Source organism: Triturus cristatus, chromosome 3_2 (assembly GCF_964204655.1).
Source record: "Triturus cristatus chromosome 3_2, aTriCri1.1, whole genome shotgun sequence".
Lineage (NCBI taxonomy): Eukaryota > Metazoa > Chordata > Amphibia > Caudata > Salamandridae > Triturus > Triturus cristatus.
The window spans coordinates 918,016,366-918,033,539 of NC_140584.1; the positions used below are offsets into that span (position 1 = coordinate 918,016,366).

General features: G+C 40.7%; 5 non-coding genes across 5 annotated transcripts; all 5 read left to right on the top strand.

The window, feature by feature from the left end:
- Positions 1-3,161: 3,161 nt before the first annotated feature.
- Positions 3,162-3,377, top strand: LOC146858591 (small nucleolar RNA U3). Its single transcript, XR_014980561.1, has one exon. It is a non-coding gene; the product is annotated as a small nucleolar RNA U3 (small nucleolar RNA).
- Positions 3,378-6,495: 3,118 nt separating this feature from the next.
- On the top strand, positions 6,496-6,711 carry LOC146858592 (small nucleolar RNA U3). The gene has a single exon (XR_014980498.1). It is a non-coding gene; the product is annotated as a small nucleolar RNA U3 (small nucleolar RNA).
- A 3,162-nt stretch (positions 6,712-9,873) lies between these two features.
- On the top strand, positions 9,874-10,089 carry LOC146858593 (small nucleolar RNA U3). The gene has a single exon (XR_014980598.1). It is a non-coding gene; the product is annotated as a small nucleolar RNA U3 (small nucleolar RNA).
- A 3,118-nt stretch (positions 10,090-13,207) lies between these two features.
- LOC146858594 (small nucleolar RNA U3) lies at positions 13,208-13,423 on the top strand. Its single transcript, XR_014980499.1, has one exon. It is a non-coding gene; the product is annotated as a small nucleolar RNA U3 (small nucleolar RNA).
- Positions 13,424-16,588: 3,165 nt separating this feature from the next.
- Positions 16,589-16,804, top strand: LOC146858595 (small nucleolar RNA U3). Its single transcript, XR_014980212.1, has one exon. It is a non-coding gene; the product is annotated as a small nucleolar RNA U3 (small nucleolar RNA).
- Positions 16,805-17,174: the final 370 nt, after the last annotated feature.

A 17,174-nucleotide genomic window follows, 5' to 3' on the forward strand; every position in this document is an offset into this window, starting at 1 on the left:
TAGCTTTTATTTTTCGGTGTAAGAAAGTCTATCAGTTTCTAATTTCTTGTTTAGTTTGTCATTTCTTTTTTGATTTCTTTGGTTTCTTGTAACTTAACTGTTGAGTATATGAATACTTATTAGAAGCTGTTGAGCTTTCTTGGACTTGTGGTTTTTGCAAGAGGTTCTCTTTGAAAGGCACCTCTCACCATCAGTTGATAATTTGGTATGTTATTTATAAAAAAAGCTTTGTTTTTCGAACATGGATAGTAAAGAGTACATTTTAAATGGACTGTGCGTATGAGCTATTTGTAGAGCCTAGACTTCTGCAAGGCAACTACTGCTACTCAAAAGATTTATCACTCTTTCGAATAGACTGTTTAAAGAAACCTGCTAATGCTAGTTAGGCCGTTTAGAGTAAGAGGAAGCGTAACACCCTGGCTTCTTACAACTTACAAGGCTGCGGTGGATCTTAGACTGCTAAGGATGAAAAACTACTCCTTTGGTATTTGTTAAAGTTTTCACAGGAATTCGTGCGGTGCAAAGCAGAAGTAAGGGACTGCGTCTGTTTACTTTTCATTATAAAAGCTTGCGTGCTCAGCACAAAATCTTGCAGCTCCCAACAAGCCCCTGTGCAACCCTTAGTACATCAAGGGCTTGATGCATTCGAACTTTGGAATTTTGCAAGATCCATTGGGGGACAGAGGAGTTGCAACGATCGAATAATGGTCAGAACGAGCCACCTGCTCCAGCAAGTGCCATTTTTTTGGTTCTCCTGGTTCAAGTTAGAGTATTCTTACTTCATTGACGGGAATGTTGTGATATCAGTATAGACTTTCTGCCTCGGGTATCACATTGATTAAATGTTCTATCCCCTCGATATAGAAGCTCAGCTTTAACTTGAGTCTATAACTCAAACAGAGGGTATTTAATGACCATTGTAGCCCCCTGTAGCGTTGTCCTATGGTATTTTAGAACACTGGAAGATTGAGAGCCTCATGTAGAGAATCGGAATATCAGCTGGTTGTAAATAGTAAAATAAGCCCTGTGCCTTGAAAGTTCTATAGCTGTAATGGCTACAACCCCAAATGCCACCATTTTGGATATCCACTTTGCTGCGACACCTATGAAACGAGGTAGGTGGGCTGGCGCCAGGCCGTAAATTGTAGAAGTTTACAGTTTGGTGACAGGCCAGGTGAATACCCAGAGCCTTTGCCTCTTCTTGGCTTTGTAAGAGTCTGGGGCATCGCCCGACTGCTTTTCCAGCCATGGTCTGTTTTTACGTAAAAATTACAAAGTTGAGACCATATTGTGATAGCCTTTTAGCCTGCCCCAAGAGGCGATTTTCCTGGTCCCCTTTCTTGTGTTTGTCCAGTGCCTTCAACTTTAGTCTATCATGCTGAATTAAACTTTAGTTAGCTGCATAGATTGCAGCGTCAGGTTTTAATTATCTATCACTGATCTGCTGAGAGCTTAGCCAGGTGGCAGAAAAAATGCTCTTGTGATATCTTCCTGTAACCCTTGGACAGCTTGGAATAGAGTTATAAAACTCTTTGTCTTGATATGTTATGTAGAATCAAGATTGAAATAGTATTTGTAAGTGGCCCAAAGGTGTTGCAGATAAGTTCTGATCTAAAAAGGAAGGGCACAGGCAGAGTTTAATTTTTGAAACAACTGTCTACTGTTGATGGCCGTTCCTTTCTTCATTTGAGGATATGCTGTAAAACGGAATTATATACTGAAAAGTTCAATTCCTGTTCTAATGAACATTAGATACAAAACGTTTCTGGCAAGTATTCACTTCCCAGTGTAAAAAGTCTTCTGTACACAAAACATAAACTATATTTTGGATACTTCTGTAGTGCTGAGACACCTAAAGGTCTTTTAGCTTTGAAAAGCTGCATGAATTCAAGCTGGGTGGTAGTACAAGTTGTTCATGTGAACGCTTTCTTAGATAGCCAGGCATTCAGGGCTCTTCTGAAAGTGATAGGTTCCGTTATCTCCCGTATGTGCTGCAAGAGGTTTTTCACTAAGTCTGGACCCCCGTCGAAGTTCATCGTCTGCTTAGAGTCTTACATGTGAACTGGGGAACAGTTAGGGGCATATCATCAAGCTGGTGATAAAAAATGATCGCCTAATTAGCAAGGTCACGCTAACGCGTGAAACCTTGCATTAGCGTCGGGATTCCTAACGCCCAGCTTTGCATCTCTAATGAGATGCAAAGTGGGCGTACCTGACCTGACATGACAGGAGAAATGTCGCTAAGCGACATTTCTCCTATCATCAAGGCCCACGCTATGAAGCATAGCGGCAGGAAAAGTAGCGATAACCCCTGTTATTGCTACTTTCCTTACGCCTGCTTCAGGACTGACTTAGCCATGGTATCCTATGTAAGGTGGATATCATGGCTAAGTTTGTGAGTCCCTATCAGCAAGCTAACGCCACACTTCGTGACATTATCGCTGGGTTTCCAGCGATAATCTCACGTTAGGCAGTTAGCGTTAGGATTTTTATCGTTTTTGAGATAAGCGTTGCTAATAGCACGTTATCTCAGCGATAATAATCCACGCTAGCCGGCGATAATTATCCTAGCGCTAAGTGCGCTTAGCGATAATTATCGCCGGTTGTTGCTGATATGCCCCTTAGTTTGTTTGGGGAAACTAATCAAAGATGTTGCGGTACATTTGATCTGTGGTGCAACTGTTCAAAATTTAAAGGTAGCTTGAATGCTACAACGTTTGTTTCCACGCTTGCAACCTTAGCAGGTCCCTTCTCGCTAGTGATCAGTGTCACTCTTTTGGCTGTTTGACAGATGCTAATCTGGACCAACTATTTGGATTAAAAATCATCTGTATGATCTTGTGGAACCTGCAGTTTTTTGAAGAATTTTCCAACTCTCCCTGTGGTACAGCATTGGGTCAGGAACAGGCAGGCTGAATTTGATTGGTTGCTGATTTAAAATATGTAAATTTATAAAGCAGTGTCTCACCAGGATCTATTGAGTAGGCTTTAATGTAAATAAAGGCGTATGCGTGTGCATCTGTGGAATATTATCTTGTGGAGTAAAAAATATGTTTATATTTATATGTTTTTATTTCCGTTGATGATGCCGAACCTTGTCTTACTGTAAGTAGGAAGGGTTTCCACCCTTTCTGTCTGTGTGAGCTATAAAGAATTTTGTTAAGACTATACTTTCAGGGATCATTTCTATAGTTTTTAACTGAGGAAATGTGTTTGAAAGTGTCTGGTCTTCGCTAACCACGAGGAAGAATTGTAGTTTTCTCTTTTGGGCGTGAAGTGAGTGAACAGTGTTGCATTCATGTAGCTGCTGTTTGCTATTGATGATCGTTCCTGTTCCTTTCAGGAGGATTGGAGAAAGAGAACACAAACTGAGTGGTTAGCTTTTATTTTTGGGTGTAAGAAAGTCTATCAGTTTCTAATTTCTTGTTTAGTTTGTCATTTCTTTTTTGATTTCTTTGGTTTCTTGTAACTTAACTATTGAGTATATGAATACTTATTAGAAGCTGTTGAGCTTTCTTGGACTTGTGGTTTTTGCAAGAGGTTCTCTTTGAAAGGCACCTCTCACCATCAGTTGATAATTTGGTATGTTATTTATAAAAAAAGCTTTGTTTTTCGAACATGGATAGTAAAGAGTACATTTTAAATGGACTGTGCGTATGAGCTATCTGTAGAGCCTAGACTTCTGCAAGGCAACTACTGCTACTCAAAAGATTTATCACTCTTTCGAATAGACTGTTTAAAGAAACCTGCTAATGCTAGTTAGGCCGTTTAGAGTAAGAGGAAGCGTAACACCCTGGCTTCTTACAACTTACAAGGCTGCGGTGGATCTTAGACTGCTTAGGATGAAAAACTACTCCTTTGGTATTTGTTAAAGTTTTCACAGCTATTCGTGCGGTGCAGCTTGCGTGCTCAGCAGAAAATCTTGCAGCTCCCAACAAGCCCCTGTGCAACCCTTAGTACATCAAGGGCTTGATGCATTCGAACTTTGGAATTTTGCAAGATCCATTGGGGGACAGAGGAGTTGCAACGATCGAATAATGGTCAGAACGAGCCACCTGCTCCAGCAAGTGCCATTTTTTTGGTTCTCCTGGTTCAAGTTAGAGTATTCTTACTTCATTGACGGGAATGTTGTGATATCAGTATAGACTTTCTGCCTCGGGTATCACATTGATTAAATGTTCTATCCCCTCGATATAGAAGCTCAGCTTTAACTTGAGTCTATAACTCAAACAGAGGGTATTTAATGACCATTGTAGCCCCCTGTAGCGTTGTCCTATGGTATTTTAGAACACTGGAAGATTGAGAGCCTCATGTAGAGAATCGGAATATCAGCTGGTTGTAAATAGTAAAATAAGCCCTGTGCCTTGAAAGTTCTATAGCTGTAATGGCTAGAACCCCAAATGCCACCATTTTGGATATCCACTATGCTGCGACACCTATGAAACGAGGTAGGTGGGCTGGCGCCAGGCCGTAAATTGTAGAAGTTTACAGTTTGGTGACAGGCCAGGTGAATATCCAGAGCCTTTGCCTCTTCTTGGCTTTGTAAGAGTCTGGGGCATCGCCCGACTGTTTTTCCAGCCATGGTCTGTTTTTACGTAAAAATTACAAAGTTGAGACCATATTGTGATAGCCTTTTAGCCTGCCCCAAGAGGCGATTTTCCTGGTCCCCTTTCTTGTGTTTGTCCAGTGCCTTCAACTTTAGTCTATCATGCTGAATTAAACTTTAGTTAGCTGCATAGATTGCAGCGTCAGGTTTTAATTATCTATCACTGATCTGCTGAGAGCTTAGCCAGGTGGCAGAAAAAATGCTCTTGTGATATCTTCCTGTAACCCTTGGACAGCTTGGCATAGAGTTATAAAACTCTTTGTCTTGATATGTTATATAGAATCAAGATTGAAATAGTATTTGTAAGTGGCCCAAAGGTGTTGCAGATAAGTTCTGATCTAAAAAGGAAGGGCACAGGCAGAGTTTAATTTTTGAAACAACTGTCTACTGTTGATGGCCGTTCCTTTCTTCATTTGAGGATATGCTGTAAAACGGAATTATATACTGAAAAGTTCAATTCCTGTTCTAATCAATATTAGATACAAAACGTTTCTGGCAAGTATTCACTTCCCAGTGTAAAAAGTCTTCTGTACACAAAACATAAACTATATTTTGGATACTTCTGTAGTGCTGAGACACCTAAAGGTCTTTTAGCTTTGAAAAGCTGCATGAATTCAAGCTGGGTGGTAGTACAAGTTGTTCATGTGAACGCTTTCTTAGATAGCCAGGCATTCAGGGCTCTTCTGAAAGTGATAGGTTCCGTTATCTCCCGTATGTGCTGCAAGAGGTTTTTCACTAAGTCTGGACCCCCGTCGAAGTTCATCGTCTGCTTAGAGTCTTACATGTGAACTGGGGAACAGTTAGGGGCATATCATCAAGCTGGTGATAAAAAATGATCGCCTAATTAGCAAGGTCACGCTAACGCGTGAAACCTTGCATTAGCGTCGGGATTCCTAACGCCCAGCTTTGCATCTCTAATGAGATGCAAAGTGGGCTTACCTGACCTGACATGACAGGAGAAATGTCGCTAAGCGACATTTCTCCTATCATCAAGGCCCACGCTATGAAGCATAGCGGCAGGAAAAGTAGCGATAACCCCTGTTATTGCTACTTTCCTTACGCCTGCTTCAGGACTGACTTAGCCATGGTATCCTATGTAAGGTGGATATCATGGCTAAGTTTGTGAGTCCCTATCAGCAAGCTAACGCCACACTTCGTGACATTATCGCTGGGTTTCCAGCGATTATCTCAAGTTAGGCAGTTAGCGTTAGGATTTTTATCGTTTTTGAGATAAGCGTTGCTAATAGCACGTTATCTCAGCGATAATAATCCACGCTAGCCGGCGATAATTATCCTAGCGCTAAGTGCGCTTAGCGATAATTATCGCCGGTTGTTGCTGATATTGCCCCTTAGTTTGTTTGGGGAAACTAATCAAAGATGTTGCCGTACATTTGATCTGTGGTGCAACTGTTCAAAATTTAAAGGTAGCTTGAATGCTACAACGTTTGTTTCCACGCTTGCAACCTTAGCAGGTCCCTTCTCGCTAGTGATCAGTGTCACTCTTTTGGCTGTTTGACAGATGCTAATCTGGACCAACTATTTGGATTAAAAATCATCTGTATGATCTTGTGGAACCTGCAGTTTTTTGAAGAATTTTCCAACTCTCCCTGTGGTACAGCATTGGGTCAGGAACAGGCAGGCTGAATTTGATTGGTTGCTGATTTAAAATATGCAAATTTATAAAGCAGTGTCTCACCAGGATCTATTGAGTAGGCTTTAATGTAAATAAAGGCGTATGCGTGTGCATCTGTGGAATATTATCTTGTGGAGTAAAAAATATGTTTATATTTATATGTTTTTATTTCCGTTGATGATGCCGAACCTTGTCTTACTGTAAGTAGGAAGGGTTTCCACCCTTTCTGTCTGTGTGAGCTATAAAGAATTTTGTTAAGACTATACTTTCAGGGATCATTTCTATAGTTTTTAACTGAAGAAATGTGTTTGAAAGTGTCTTGTCTTCGCTAACCACGAGGAAGAATTGTAGTTTTCTCTTTTGGGCGTGAAGTGAGTGAACAGTGTTGCATTCATGTAGCTGCTGTTTGCTATTGATGATCGTTCCTGTTCCTTTCAGGAGGATTGGAGGAAGAGAACACAAACTGAGTGGTTAGCTTTTATTTTTGGGTGTAAGAAAGTCTATCAGTTTCTAATTTCTTTTTTAGTTTGTCATTTCTTTTTTGATTTCTTTGGTTTCTTGTAACTTAACTGTTGAGTATATGAATACTTATTAGAAGCTGTTGAGCTTTCTTGGACTTGTGGTTTTTGCAAGAGGTTCTCTTTGAAAGGCACCTCTCACCATCAGTTTATAATTTGGTATGTTATTTATAAAAAAAAGCTTTGTGTTTCGAACATGGATAGTAAAGAGTACATTTTAAATGGACTGTGTGTATGAGCTATTTGTAGAGCCTAGACTTCTGCAAGGCAACTACTGCTATTCAAAAGATTTATCACTCTTTCGAATAGACTGTTTAAAGAAACCTGCTAATGCTAGTTAGGCCGTTTAGAGTAAGAGGAAGCGTAACACCCTGGCTTCTTACAACTTACAAGGCTGCGGTGGATCTTAGACTGCTAAGGATGAAAAACTACTCCTTTGGTATTTGTTAAAGTTTTCACAGGAATTCGTGCGGTGCAAAGCAGAAGTAAGGGACTGCGTCTGTTTACTTTTCATTATAAAAGCTTGCGTGCTCAGCACAAAATCTTGCAGCTCCCAACAAGCCCCTGTGCAACCCTTAGTAAATCAAGGGCTTGATGCATTCGAACTTTGGAATTTTGCAAGATCCATTGGGGGACAGAGGAGTTGCAACGATCGAATAATGGTCAGAACGAGCCACCTGCTCCAGCAAGTGCCATTTTTTTGGTTCTCCTGGTTCAAGTTAGAGTATTCTTACTTCATTGACGGGAATGTTGTGATATCAGTATAGACTTTCTGCCTCGGGTATCACATTGATTAAATGTTCTATCCCCTCGATATAGAAGCTCAGCTTTAACTTGAGTCTATAACTCAAACAGAGGGTATTTAATGACCATTGTAGCCCCCTGTAGCGTTGTCCTATGGTATTTTAGAACACTGGAAGATTGAGAGCCTCATGTAGAGAATCGGAATATCAGCTGGTTGTAAATAGTAAAATAAGCCCTGTGCCTTGAAAGTTCTATAGCTGTAATGGCTAGAACCCCAAATGCCACCATTTTGGATATCCACTTTACTGCGACACCTATGAAACGAGGTAGGTGGGCTGGCGCCAGGCCGTAAATTGTAGAAGTTTACAGTTTGGTGACAGGCCAGGTGAATACCCAGAGCCTTTGCCTCTTCTTGGCTTTGTAAGAGTCTGGGGCATCGCCCGACTGCTTTTCCAGCCATGGTCTGTTTTTACGTAAAAATTACAAAGTTGAGACCATATTGTGATAGCCTTTTAGCCTGCCCCAAGAGGCGATTTTCCTGGTCCCCTTTCTTGTGTTTGTCCAGTGCCTTCAACTTTAGTCTATCATGCTGAATTAAACTTTAGTTAGCTGCATAGATTGCAGCGTCAGGTTTTAATTATCTATCACTGATCTGCTGAGAGCTTAGCCAGGTGGCAGAAAAAATGCTCTTGTGATATCTTCCTGTAACCCTTGGACAGCTTGGAATAGAGTTATAAAACTCTTTGTCTTGATATGTTATGTAGAATCAAGATTGAAATAGTATTTGTAAGTGGCCCAAAGGTGTTGCAGATAAGTTCTGATCTAAAAAGGAAGGGCACAGGCAGAGTTTAATTTTTGAAACAACTGTCTACTGTTGATGGCCGTTCCTTTCTTCATTTGAGGATATGCTGTAAAACGGAATTATATACTGAAAAGTTCAATTCCTGTTCTAATGAACATTAGATACAAAACGTTTCTGGCAAGTATTCACTTCCCAGTGTAAAAAGTCTTCTGTACACAAAACATAAACTATATTTTGGATACTTCTGTAGTGCTGAGACACCTAAAGGTCTTTTAGCTTTGAAAAGCTGCATGAATTCAAGCTGGGTGGTAGTACAAGTTGTTCATGTGAACGCTTTCTTAGATAGCCAGGCATTCAGGGCTCTTCTGAAAGTGATAGGTTCCGTTATCTCCCGTATGTGCTGCAAGAGGTTTTTCACTAAGTCTGGACCCCCGTCGAAGTTCATCGTCTGCTTAGAGTCTTACATGTGAACTGGGGAACAGTTAGGGGCATATCATCAAGCTGGTGATAAAAAATGATCGCCTAATTAGCAAGGTCACGCTAACGCGTGAAACCTTGCATTAGCGTCGGGATTCCTAACGCCCAGCTTTGCATCTCTAATGAGATGCAAAGTGGGCGTACCTGACCTGACATGACAGGAGAAATGTCGCTAAGCGACATTTCTCCTATCATCAAGGCCCACGCTATGAAGCATAGCGGCAGGAAAAGTAGCGATAACCCCTGTTATTGCTACTTTCCTTACGCCTGCTTCAGGACTGACTTAGCCATGGTATCCTATGTAAGGTGGATATCATGGCTAAGTTTGTGAGTCCCTATCAGCAAGCTAACGCCACACTTCGTGACATTATCGCTGGGTTTCCAGCGATAATCTCACGTTAGGCAGTTAGCGTTAGGATTTTTATCGTTTTTGAGATAAGCGTTGCTAATAGCACGTTATCTCAGCGATAATAATCCACGCTAGCCGGCGATAATTATCCTAGCGCTAAGTGCGCTTAGCGATAATTATCGCCGGTTGTTGCTGATATGCCCCTTAGTTTGTTTGGGGAAACTAATCAAAGATGTTGCGGTACATTTGATCTGTGGTGCAACTGTTCAAAATTTAAAGGTAGCTTGAATGCTACAACGTTTGTTTCCACGCTTGCAACCTTAGCAGGTCCCTTCTCGCTAGTGATCAGTGTCACTCTTTTGGCTGTTTGACAGATGCTAATCTGGACCAACTATTTGGATTAAAAATCATCTGTATGATCTTGTGGAACCTGCAGTTTTTTGAAGAATTTTCCAACTCTCCCTGTGGTACAGCATTGGGTCAGGAACAGGCAGGCTGAATTTGATTGGTTGCTGATTTAAAATATGTAAATTTATAAAGCAGTGTCTCACCAGGATCTATTGAGTAGGCTTTAATGTAAATAAAGGCGTATGCGTGTGCATCTGTGGAATATTATCTTGTGGAGTAAAAAATATGTTTATATTTATATGTTTTTATTTCCGTTGATGATGCCGATCCTTGTCTTACTGTAAGTAGGAAGGGTTTCCACCCTTTCTGTCTGTGTGAGCTATAAAGAATTTTGTTAAGACTATACTTTCAGGGATCATTTCTATAGTTTTTAACTGAGGAAATGTGTTTGAAAGTGTCTGATCTTCGCTAACCACGAGGAAGAATTGTAGTTTTCTCTTTTGGGCGTGAAGTGAGTGAACAGTGTTGCATTCATGTAGCTGCTGTTTGCTATTGATGATCGTTCCTGTTCCTTTCAGGAGGATTGGAGAAAGAGAACACAAACTGAGTGGTTAGCTTTTATTTTTGGGTGTAAGAAAGTCTATCAGTTTCTAATTTCTTGTTTAGTTTGTCATTTCTTTTTTGATTTCTTTGGTTTCTTGTAACTTAACTATTGAGTATATGAATACTTATTAGAAGCTGTTGAGCTTTCTTGGACTTGTGGTTTTTGCAAGAGGTTCTCTTTGAAAGGCACCTCTCACCATCAGTTGATAATTTGGTATGTTATTTATAAAAAAAGCTTTGTTTTTCGAACATGGATAGTAAAGAGTACATTTTAAATGGACTGTGCGTATGAGCTATTTGTAGAGCCTAGACTTCTGCAAGGCAACTACTGCTACTCAAAAGATTTATCACTCTTTCGAATAGACTGTTTAAAGAAACCTGCTAATGCTAGTTAGGCCGTTTAGAGTAAGAGGAAGCGTAACACCCTGGCTTCTTACAACTTACAAGGCTGCGGTGGATCTTAGACTGCTTAGGATGAAAAACTACTCCTTTGGTATTTGTTAAAGTTTTCACAGCTATTCGTGCGGTGCAGCTTGCGTGCTCAGCAGAAAATCTTGCAGCTCCCAACAAGCCCCTGTGCAACCCTTAGTACATCAAGGGCTTGATGCATTCGAACTTTGGAATTTTGCAAGATCCATTGGGGGACAGAGGAGTTGCAACGATCGAATAATGGTCAGAACGAGCCACCTGCTCCAGCAAGTGCCATTTTTTTGGTTCTCCTGGTTCAAGTTAGAGTATTCTTACTTCATTGACGGGAATGTTGTGATATCAGTATAGACTTTCTGCCTCGGGTATCACATTGATTAAATGTTCTATCCCCTCGATATAGAAGCTCAGCTTTAACTTGAGTCTATAACTCAAACAGAGGGTATTTAATGACCATTGTAGCCCCCTGTAGCGTTGTCCTATGGTATTTTAGAACACTGGAAGATTGAGAGCCTCATGTAGAGAATCGGAATATCAGCTGGTTGTAAATAGTAAAATAAGCCCTGTGCCTTGAAAGTTCTATAGCTGTAATGGCTAGAACCCCAAATGCCACCATTTTGGATATCCACTATGCTGCGACACCTATGAAACGAGGTAGGTGGGCTGGCGCCAGGCCGTAAATTGTAGAAGTTTACAGTTTGGTGACAGGCCAGGTGAATACCCAGAGCCTTTGCCTCTTCTTGGCTTTGTAAGAGTCTGGGGCATCGCCCGACTGTTTTTCCAGCCATGGTCTGTTTTTACGTAAAAATTACAAAGTTGAGACCATATTGTGATAGCCTTTTAGCCTGCCCCAAGAGGCGATTTTCCTGGTCCCCTTTCTTGTGTTTGTCCAGTGCCTTCAACTTTAGTCTATCATGCTGAATTAAACTTTAGTTAGCTGCATAGATTGCAGCGTCAGGTTTTAATTATCTATCACTGATCTGCTGAGAGCTTAGCCAGGTGGCAGAAAAAATGCTCTTGTGATATCTTCCTGTAACCCTTGGACAGCTTGGCATAGAGTTATAAAACTCTTTGTCTTGATATGTTATATAGAATCAAGATTGAAATAGTATTTGTAAGTGGCCCAAAGGTGTTGCAGATAAGTTCTGATCTAAAAAGGAAGGGCACAGGCAGAGTTTAATTTTTGAAACAACTGTCTACTGTTGATGGCCGTTCCTTTCTTCATTTGAGGATATGCTGTAAAACGGAATTATATACTGAAAAGTTCAATTCCTGTTCTAATCAATATTAGATACAAAACGTTTCTGGCAAGTATTCACTTCCCAGTGTAAAAAGTCTTCTGTACACAAAACATAAACTATATTTTGGATACTTCTGTAGTGCTGAGACACCTAAAGGTCTTTTAGCTTTGAAAAGCTGCATGAATTCAAGCTGGGTGGTAGTACAAGTTGTTCATGTGAACGCTTTCTTAGATAGCCAGGCATTCAGGGCTCTTCTGAAAGTGATAGGTTCCGTTATCTCCCGTATGTGCTGCAAGAGGTTTTTCACTAAGTCTGGACCCCCGTCGAAGTTCATCGTCTGCTTAGAGTCTTACATGTGAACTGGGGAACAGTTAGGGGCATATCATCAAGCTGGTGATAAAAAATGATCGCCTAATTAGCAAGGTCACGCTAACGCGTGAAACCTTGCATTAGCGTCGGGATTCCTAACGCCCAGCTTTGCATCTCTAATGAGATGCAAAGTGGGCTTACCTGACCTGACATGACAGGAGAAATGTCGCTAAGCGACATTTCTCCTATCATCAAGGCCCACGCTATGAAGCATAGCGGCAGGAAAAGTAGCGATAACCCCTGTTATTGCTACTTTCCTTACGCCTGCTTCAGGACTGACTTAGCCATGGTATCCTATGTAAGGTGGATATCATGGCTAAGTTTGTGAGTCCCTATCAGCAAGCTAACGCCACACTTCGTGACATTATCGCTGGGTTTCCAGCGATTATCTCAAGTTAGGCAGTTAGCGTTAGGATTTTTATCGTTTTTGAGATAAGCGTTGCTAATAGCACGTTATCTCAGCGATAATAATCCACGCTAGCCGGCGATAATTATCCTAGCGCTAAGTGCGCTTAGCGATAATTATCGCCGGTTGTTGCTGATATTGCCCCTTAGTTTGTTTGGGGAAACTAATCAAAGATGTTGCCGTACATTTGATCTGTGGTGCAACTGTTCAAAATTTAAAGGTAGCTTGAATGCTACAACGTTTGTTTCCACGCTTGCAACCTTAGCAGGTCCCTTCTCGCTAGTGATCAGTGTCACTCTTTTGGCTGTTTGACAGATGCTAATCTGGACCAACTATTTGGATTAAAAATCATCTGTATGATCTTGTGGAACCTGCAGTTTTTTGAAGAATTTTCCAACTCTCCCTGTGGTACAGCATTGGGTCAGGAACAGGCAGGCTGAATTTGATTGGTTGCTGATTTAAAATATGCAAATTTATAAAGCAGTGTCTCACCAGGATCTATTGAGTAGGCTTTAATGTAAATAAAGGCGTATGCGTGTGCATCTGTGGAATATTATCTTGTGGAGTAAAAAATATGTTTATATTTATATGTTTTTATTTCCGTTGATGATGCCGAACCTTGTCTTACTGTAAGTAGGAAGGGTTTCCACCCTTTCTGTCTGTGTGAGCTATAAAGAATTTTGTTAAGACTATACTTTCAGGGATCATTTCTATAGTTTTTAACTGAAGAAATGTGTTTGAAAGTGTCTTGTCTTCGCTAACCACGAGGAAGAATTGTAGTTTTCTCTTTTGGGCGTGAAGTGAGTGAACAGTGTTGCATTCATGTAGCTGCTGTTTGCTATTGATGATCGTTCCTGTTCCTTTCAGGAGGATTGGAGGAAGAGAACACAAACTGAGTGGTTAGCTTTTATTTTTGGGTGTAAGAAAGTCTATCAGTTTCTAATTTCTTTTTTAGTTTGTCATTTCTTTTTTGATTTCTTTGGTTTCTTGTAACTTAACTGTTGAGTATATGAATACTTATTAGAAGCTGTTGAGCTTTCTTGGACTTGTGGTTTTTGCAAGAGGTTCTCTTTGAAAGGCACCTCTCACCATCAGTTTATAATTTGGTATGTTATTTATAAAAAAAAGCTTTGTGTTTCGAACATGGATAGTAAAGAGTACATTTTAAATGGACTGTGTGTATGAGCTATTTGTAGAGCCTAGACTTCTGCAAGGCAACTACTGCTATTCAAAAGATTTATCACTCTTTCGAATAGACTGTTTAAAGAAACCTGCTAATGCTAGTTAGGCCGTTTAGAGTAAGAGGAAGCGTAACACCCTGGCTTCTTACAACTTACAAGGCTGCGGTGGATCTTAGACTGCTAAGGATGAAAAACTACTCCTTTGGTATTTGTTAAAGTTTTCACAGGAATTCGTGCGGTGCAAAGCAGAAGTAAGGGACTGCGTCTGTTTACTTTTCATTATAAAAGCTTGCGTGCTCAGCACAAAATCTTGCAGCTCCCAACAAGCCCCTGTGCAACCCTTAGTACATCAAGGGCTTGATGCATTCGAACTTTGGAATTTTGCAAGATCCATTGGGGGACAGAGGAGTTGCAACGATCGAATAATGGTCAGAACGAGCCACCTGCTCCAGCAAGTGCCATTTTTTTGGTTCTCCTGGTTCAAGTTAGAGTATTCTTACTTCATTGACGGGAATGTTGTGATATCAGTATAGACTTTCTGCCTCGGGTATCACATTGATTAAATGTTCTATCCCCTCGATATAGAAGCTCAGCTTTAACTTGAGTCTATAACTCAAACAGAGGGTATTTAATGACCATTGTAGCCCCCTGTAGCGTTGTCCTATGGTATTTTAGAACACTGGAAGATTGAGAGCCTCATGTAGAGAATCGGAATATCAGCTGGTTGTAAATAGTAAAATAAGCCCTGTGCCTTGAAAGTTCTATAGCTGTAATGGCTAGAACCCCAAATGCCACCATTTTGGATATCCACTTTGCTGCGACACCTATGAAACGAGGTAGGTGGGCTGGCGCCAGGCCGTAAATTGTAGAAGTTTACAGTTTGGTGACAGGCCAGGTGAATACCCAGAGCCTTTGCCTCTTCTTGGCTTTGTAAGAGTCTGGGGCATCGCCCGACTGCTTTTCCAGCCATGGTCTGTTTTTACGTAAAAATTACAAAGTTGAGACCATATTGTGATAGCCTTTTAGCCTGCCCCAAGAGGCGATTTTCCTGGTCCCCTTTCTTGTGTTTGTCCAGTGCCTTCAACTTTAGTCTATCATGCTGAATTAAACTTTAGTTAGCTGCATAGATTGCAGCGTCAGGTTTTAATTATCTATCACTGATCTGCTGAGAGCTTAGCCAGGTGGCAGAAAAAATGCTCTTGTGATATCTTCCTGTAACCCTTGGACAGCTTGGCATAGAGTTATAAAACTCTTTGTCTTGATATGTTATATAGAATCAAGATTGAAATAGTATTTGTAAGTGGCCCAAAGGTGTTGCAGATAAGTTCTGATCTAAAAAGGAAGGGCACAGGCAGAGTTTAATTTTTGAAACAACTGTCTACTGTTGATGGCCGTTCCTTTCTTCATTTGAGGATATGCTGTAAAACGGAATTATATACTGAAAAGTTCAATTCCTGTTCTAATCAATATTAGATACAAAACGTTTCTGGCAAGTATTCACTTCCCAGTGTAAAAAGTCTTCTGTACACAAAACATAAACTATATTTTGGATACTTCTGTAGTGCTGAGACACCTAAAGGTCTTTTAGCTTTGAAAAGCTGCATGAATTCAAGCTGGGTGGTAGTACAAGTTGTTCATGTGAACGCTTTCTTAGATAGCCAGGCATTCAGGGCTCTTCTGAAAGTGATAGGTTCCGTTATCTCCCGTATGTGCTGCAAGAGGTTTTTCACTAAGTCTGGACCCCCGTCGAAGTTCATCGTCTGCTTAGAGTCTTACATGTGAACTGGGGAACAGTTAGGGGCATATCATCAAGCTGGTGATAAAAAATGATCGCCTAATTAGCAAGGTCACGCTAACGCGTGAAACCTTGCATTAGCGTCGGGATTCCTAACGCCCAGCTTTGCATCTCTAATGAGATGCAAAGTGGGCGTACCTGACCTGACATGACAGGAGAAATGTCGCTAAGCGACATTTCTCCTATCATCAAGGCCCACGCTATGAAGCATAGCGGCAGGAAAAGTAGCGATAACCCCTGTTATTGCTACTTTCCTTACGCCTGCTTCAGGACTGACTTAGCCATGGTATCCTATGTAAGGTGGATATCATGGCTAAGTTTGTGAGTCCCTATCAGCAAGCTAACGCCACACTTCGTGACATTATCGCTGGGTTTCCAGCGATTATCTCAAGTTAGGCAGTTAGCGTTAGGATTTTTATCGTTTTTGAGATAAGCGTTGCTAATAGCACGTTATCTCAGCGATAATAATCCACGCTAGCCGGCGATAATTATCCTAGCGCTAAGTGCGCTTAGCGATAATTATCGCCGGTTGTTGCTGATATGCCCCTTAGTTTGTTTGGGGAAACTAATCAAAGATGTTGCCGTACATTTGATCTGTGGTGCAACTGTTCAAAATTTAAAGGTAGCTTGAATGCTACAACGTTTGTTTCCACGCTTGCAACCTTAGCAGGTCCCTTCTCGCTAGTGATCAGTGTCACTCTTTTGGCTGTTTGACAGATGCTAATCTGGACCAACTATTTGGATTAAAAATCATCTGTATGATCTTGTGGAACCTGCAGTTTTTTGAAGAATTTTCCAACTCTCCCTGTGGTACAGCATTGGGTCAGGAACAGGCAGGCTGAATTTGATTGGTTGCTGATTTAAAATATGCAAATTTATAAAGCAGTGTCTCACCAGGATCTATTGAGTAGGCTTTAATGTAAATAAAGGCGTATGCGTGTGCATCTGTGGAATATTATCTTGTGGAGTAAAAAATATGTTTATATTTATATGTTTTTATTTCCGTTGATGATGCCGAACCTTGTCTTACTGTAAGTAGGAAGGGTTTCCACCCTTTCTGTCTGTGTGAGCTATAAAGAAGAATTTTGTTAAAACTATACTTTCAGGGATCATTTCTATAGTGTTTAACTGAGGAAATGTGTTTGAAAGTGTCTGGTCTTCGCTAACCACGAGGAAGAATTGTAGTTTTCTCTTTTGGGCGTGAAGTGAGTGAACAGTGTTGCATTCATGTAGCTGCTGTTTGCTATTGATGATCGTTCCTGTTCCTTTCGGGAGGATTGGAGAAAGAGAACACAAACTGAGTGGTTAGCTTTTATTTTTGGGTGTAAGAAAGTCTATCAGTTTCTAATTTCTTGTTTAGTTTGTCATTTCTTTTTTGATTTCTTTGGTTTCTTGTAACTTAACTGTTGAGTATATGAATACTTATTAGAAGCTGTTGAGCTTTCTTGGACTTGTGGTTTTTGCAAGAGGTTCTCTTTGAAAGGCACCCCTCACCATCAGTTGATAATTTGGTATGTTATTTATAAAAAAAGCTTTGTTTTTCGAACATGGATAGTAAAGAGTACATTTTAAATGGACTGTGCGTATGAGCTATTTGTAGAGCCTAGACTTCTGCAAGGCAACTACTGCTACTCAAAAGATTTATCACTCTTTCGAATAGACTGTTTAAAGAAACC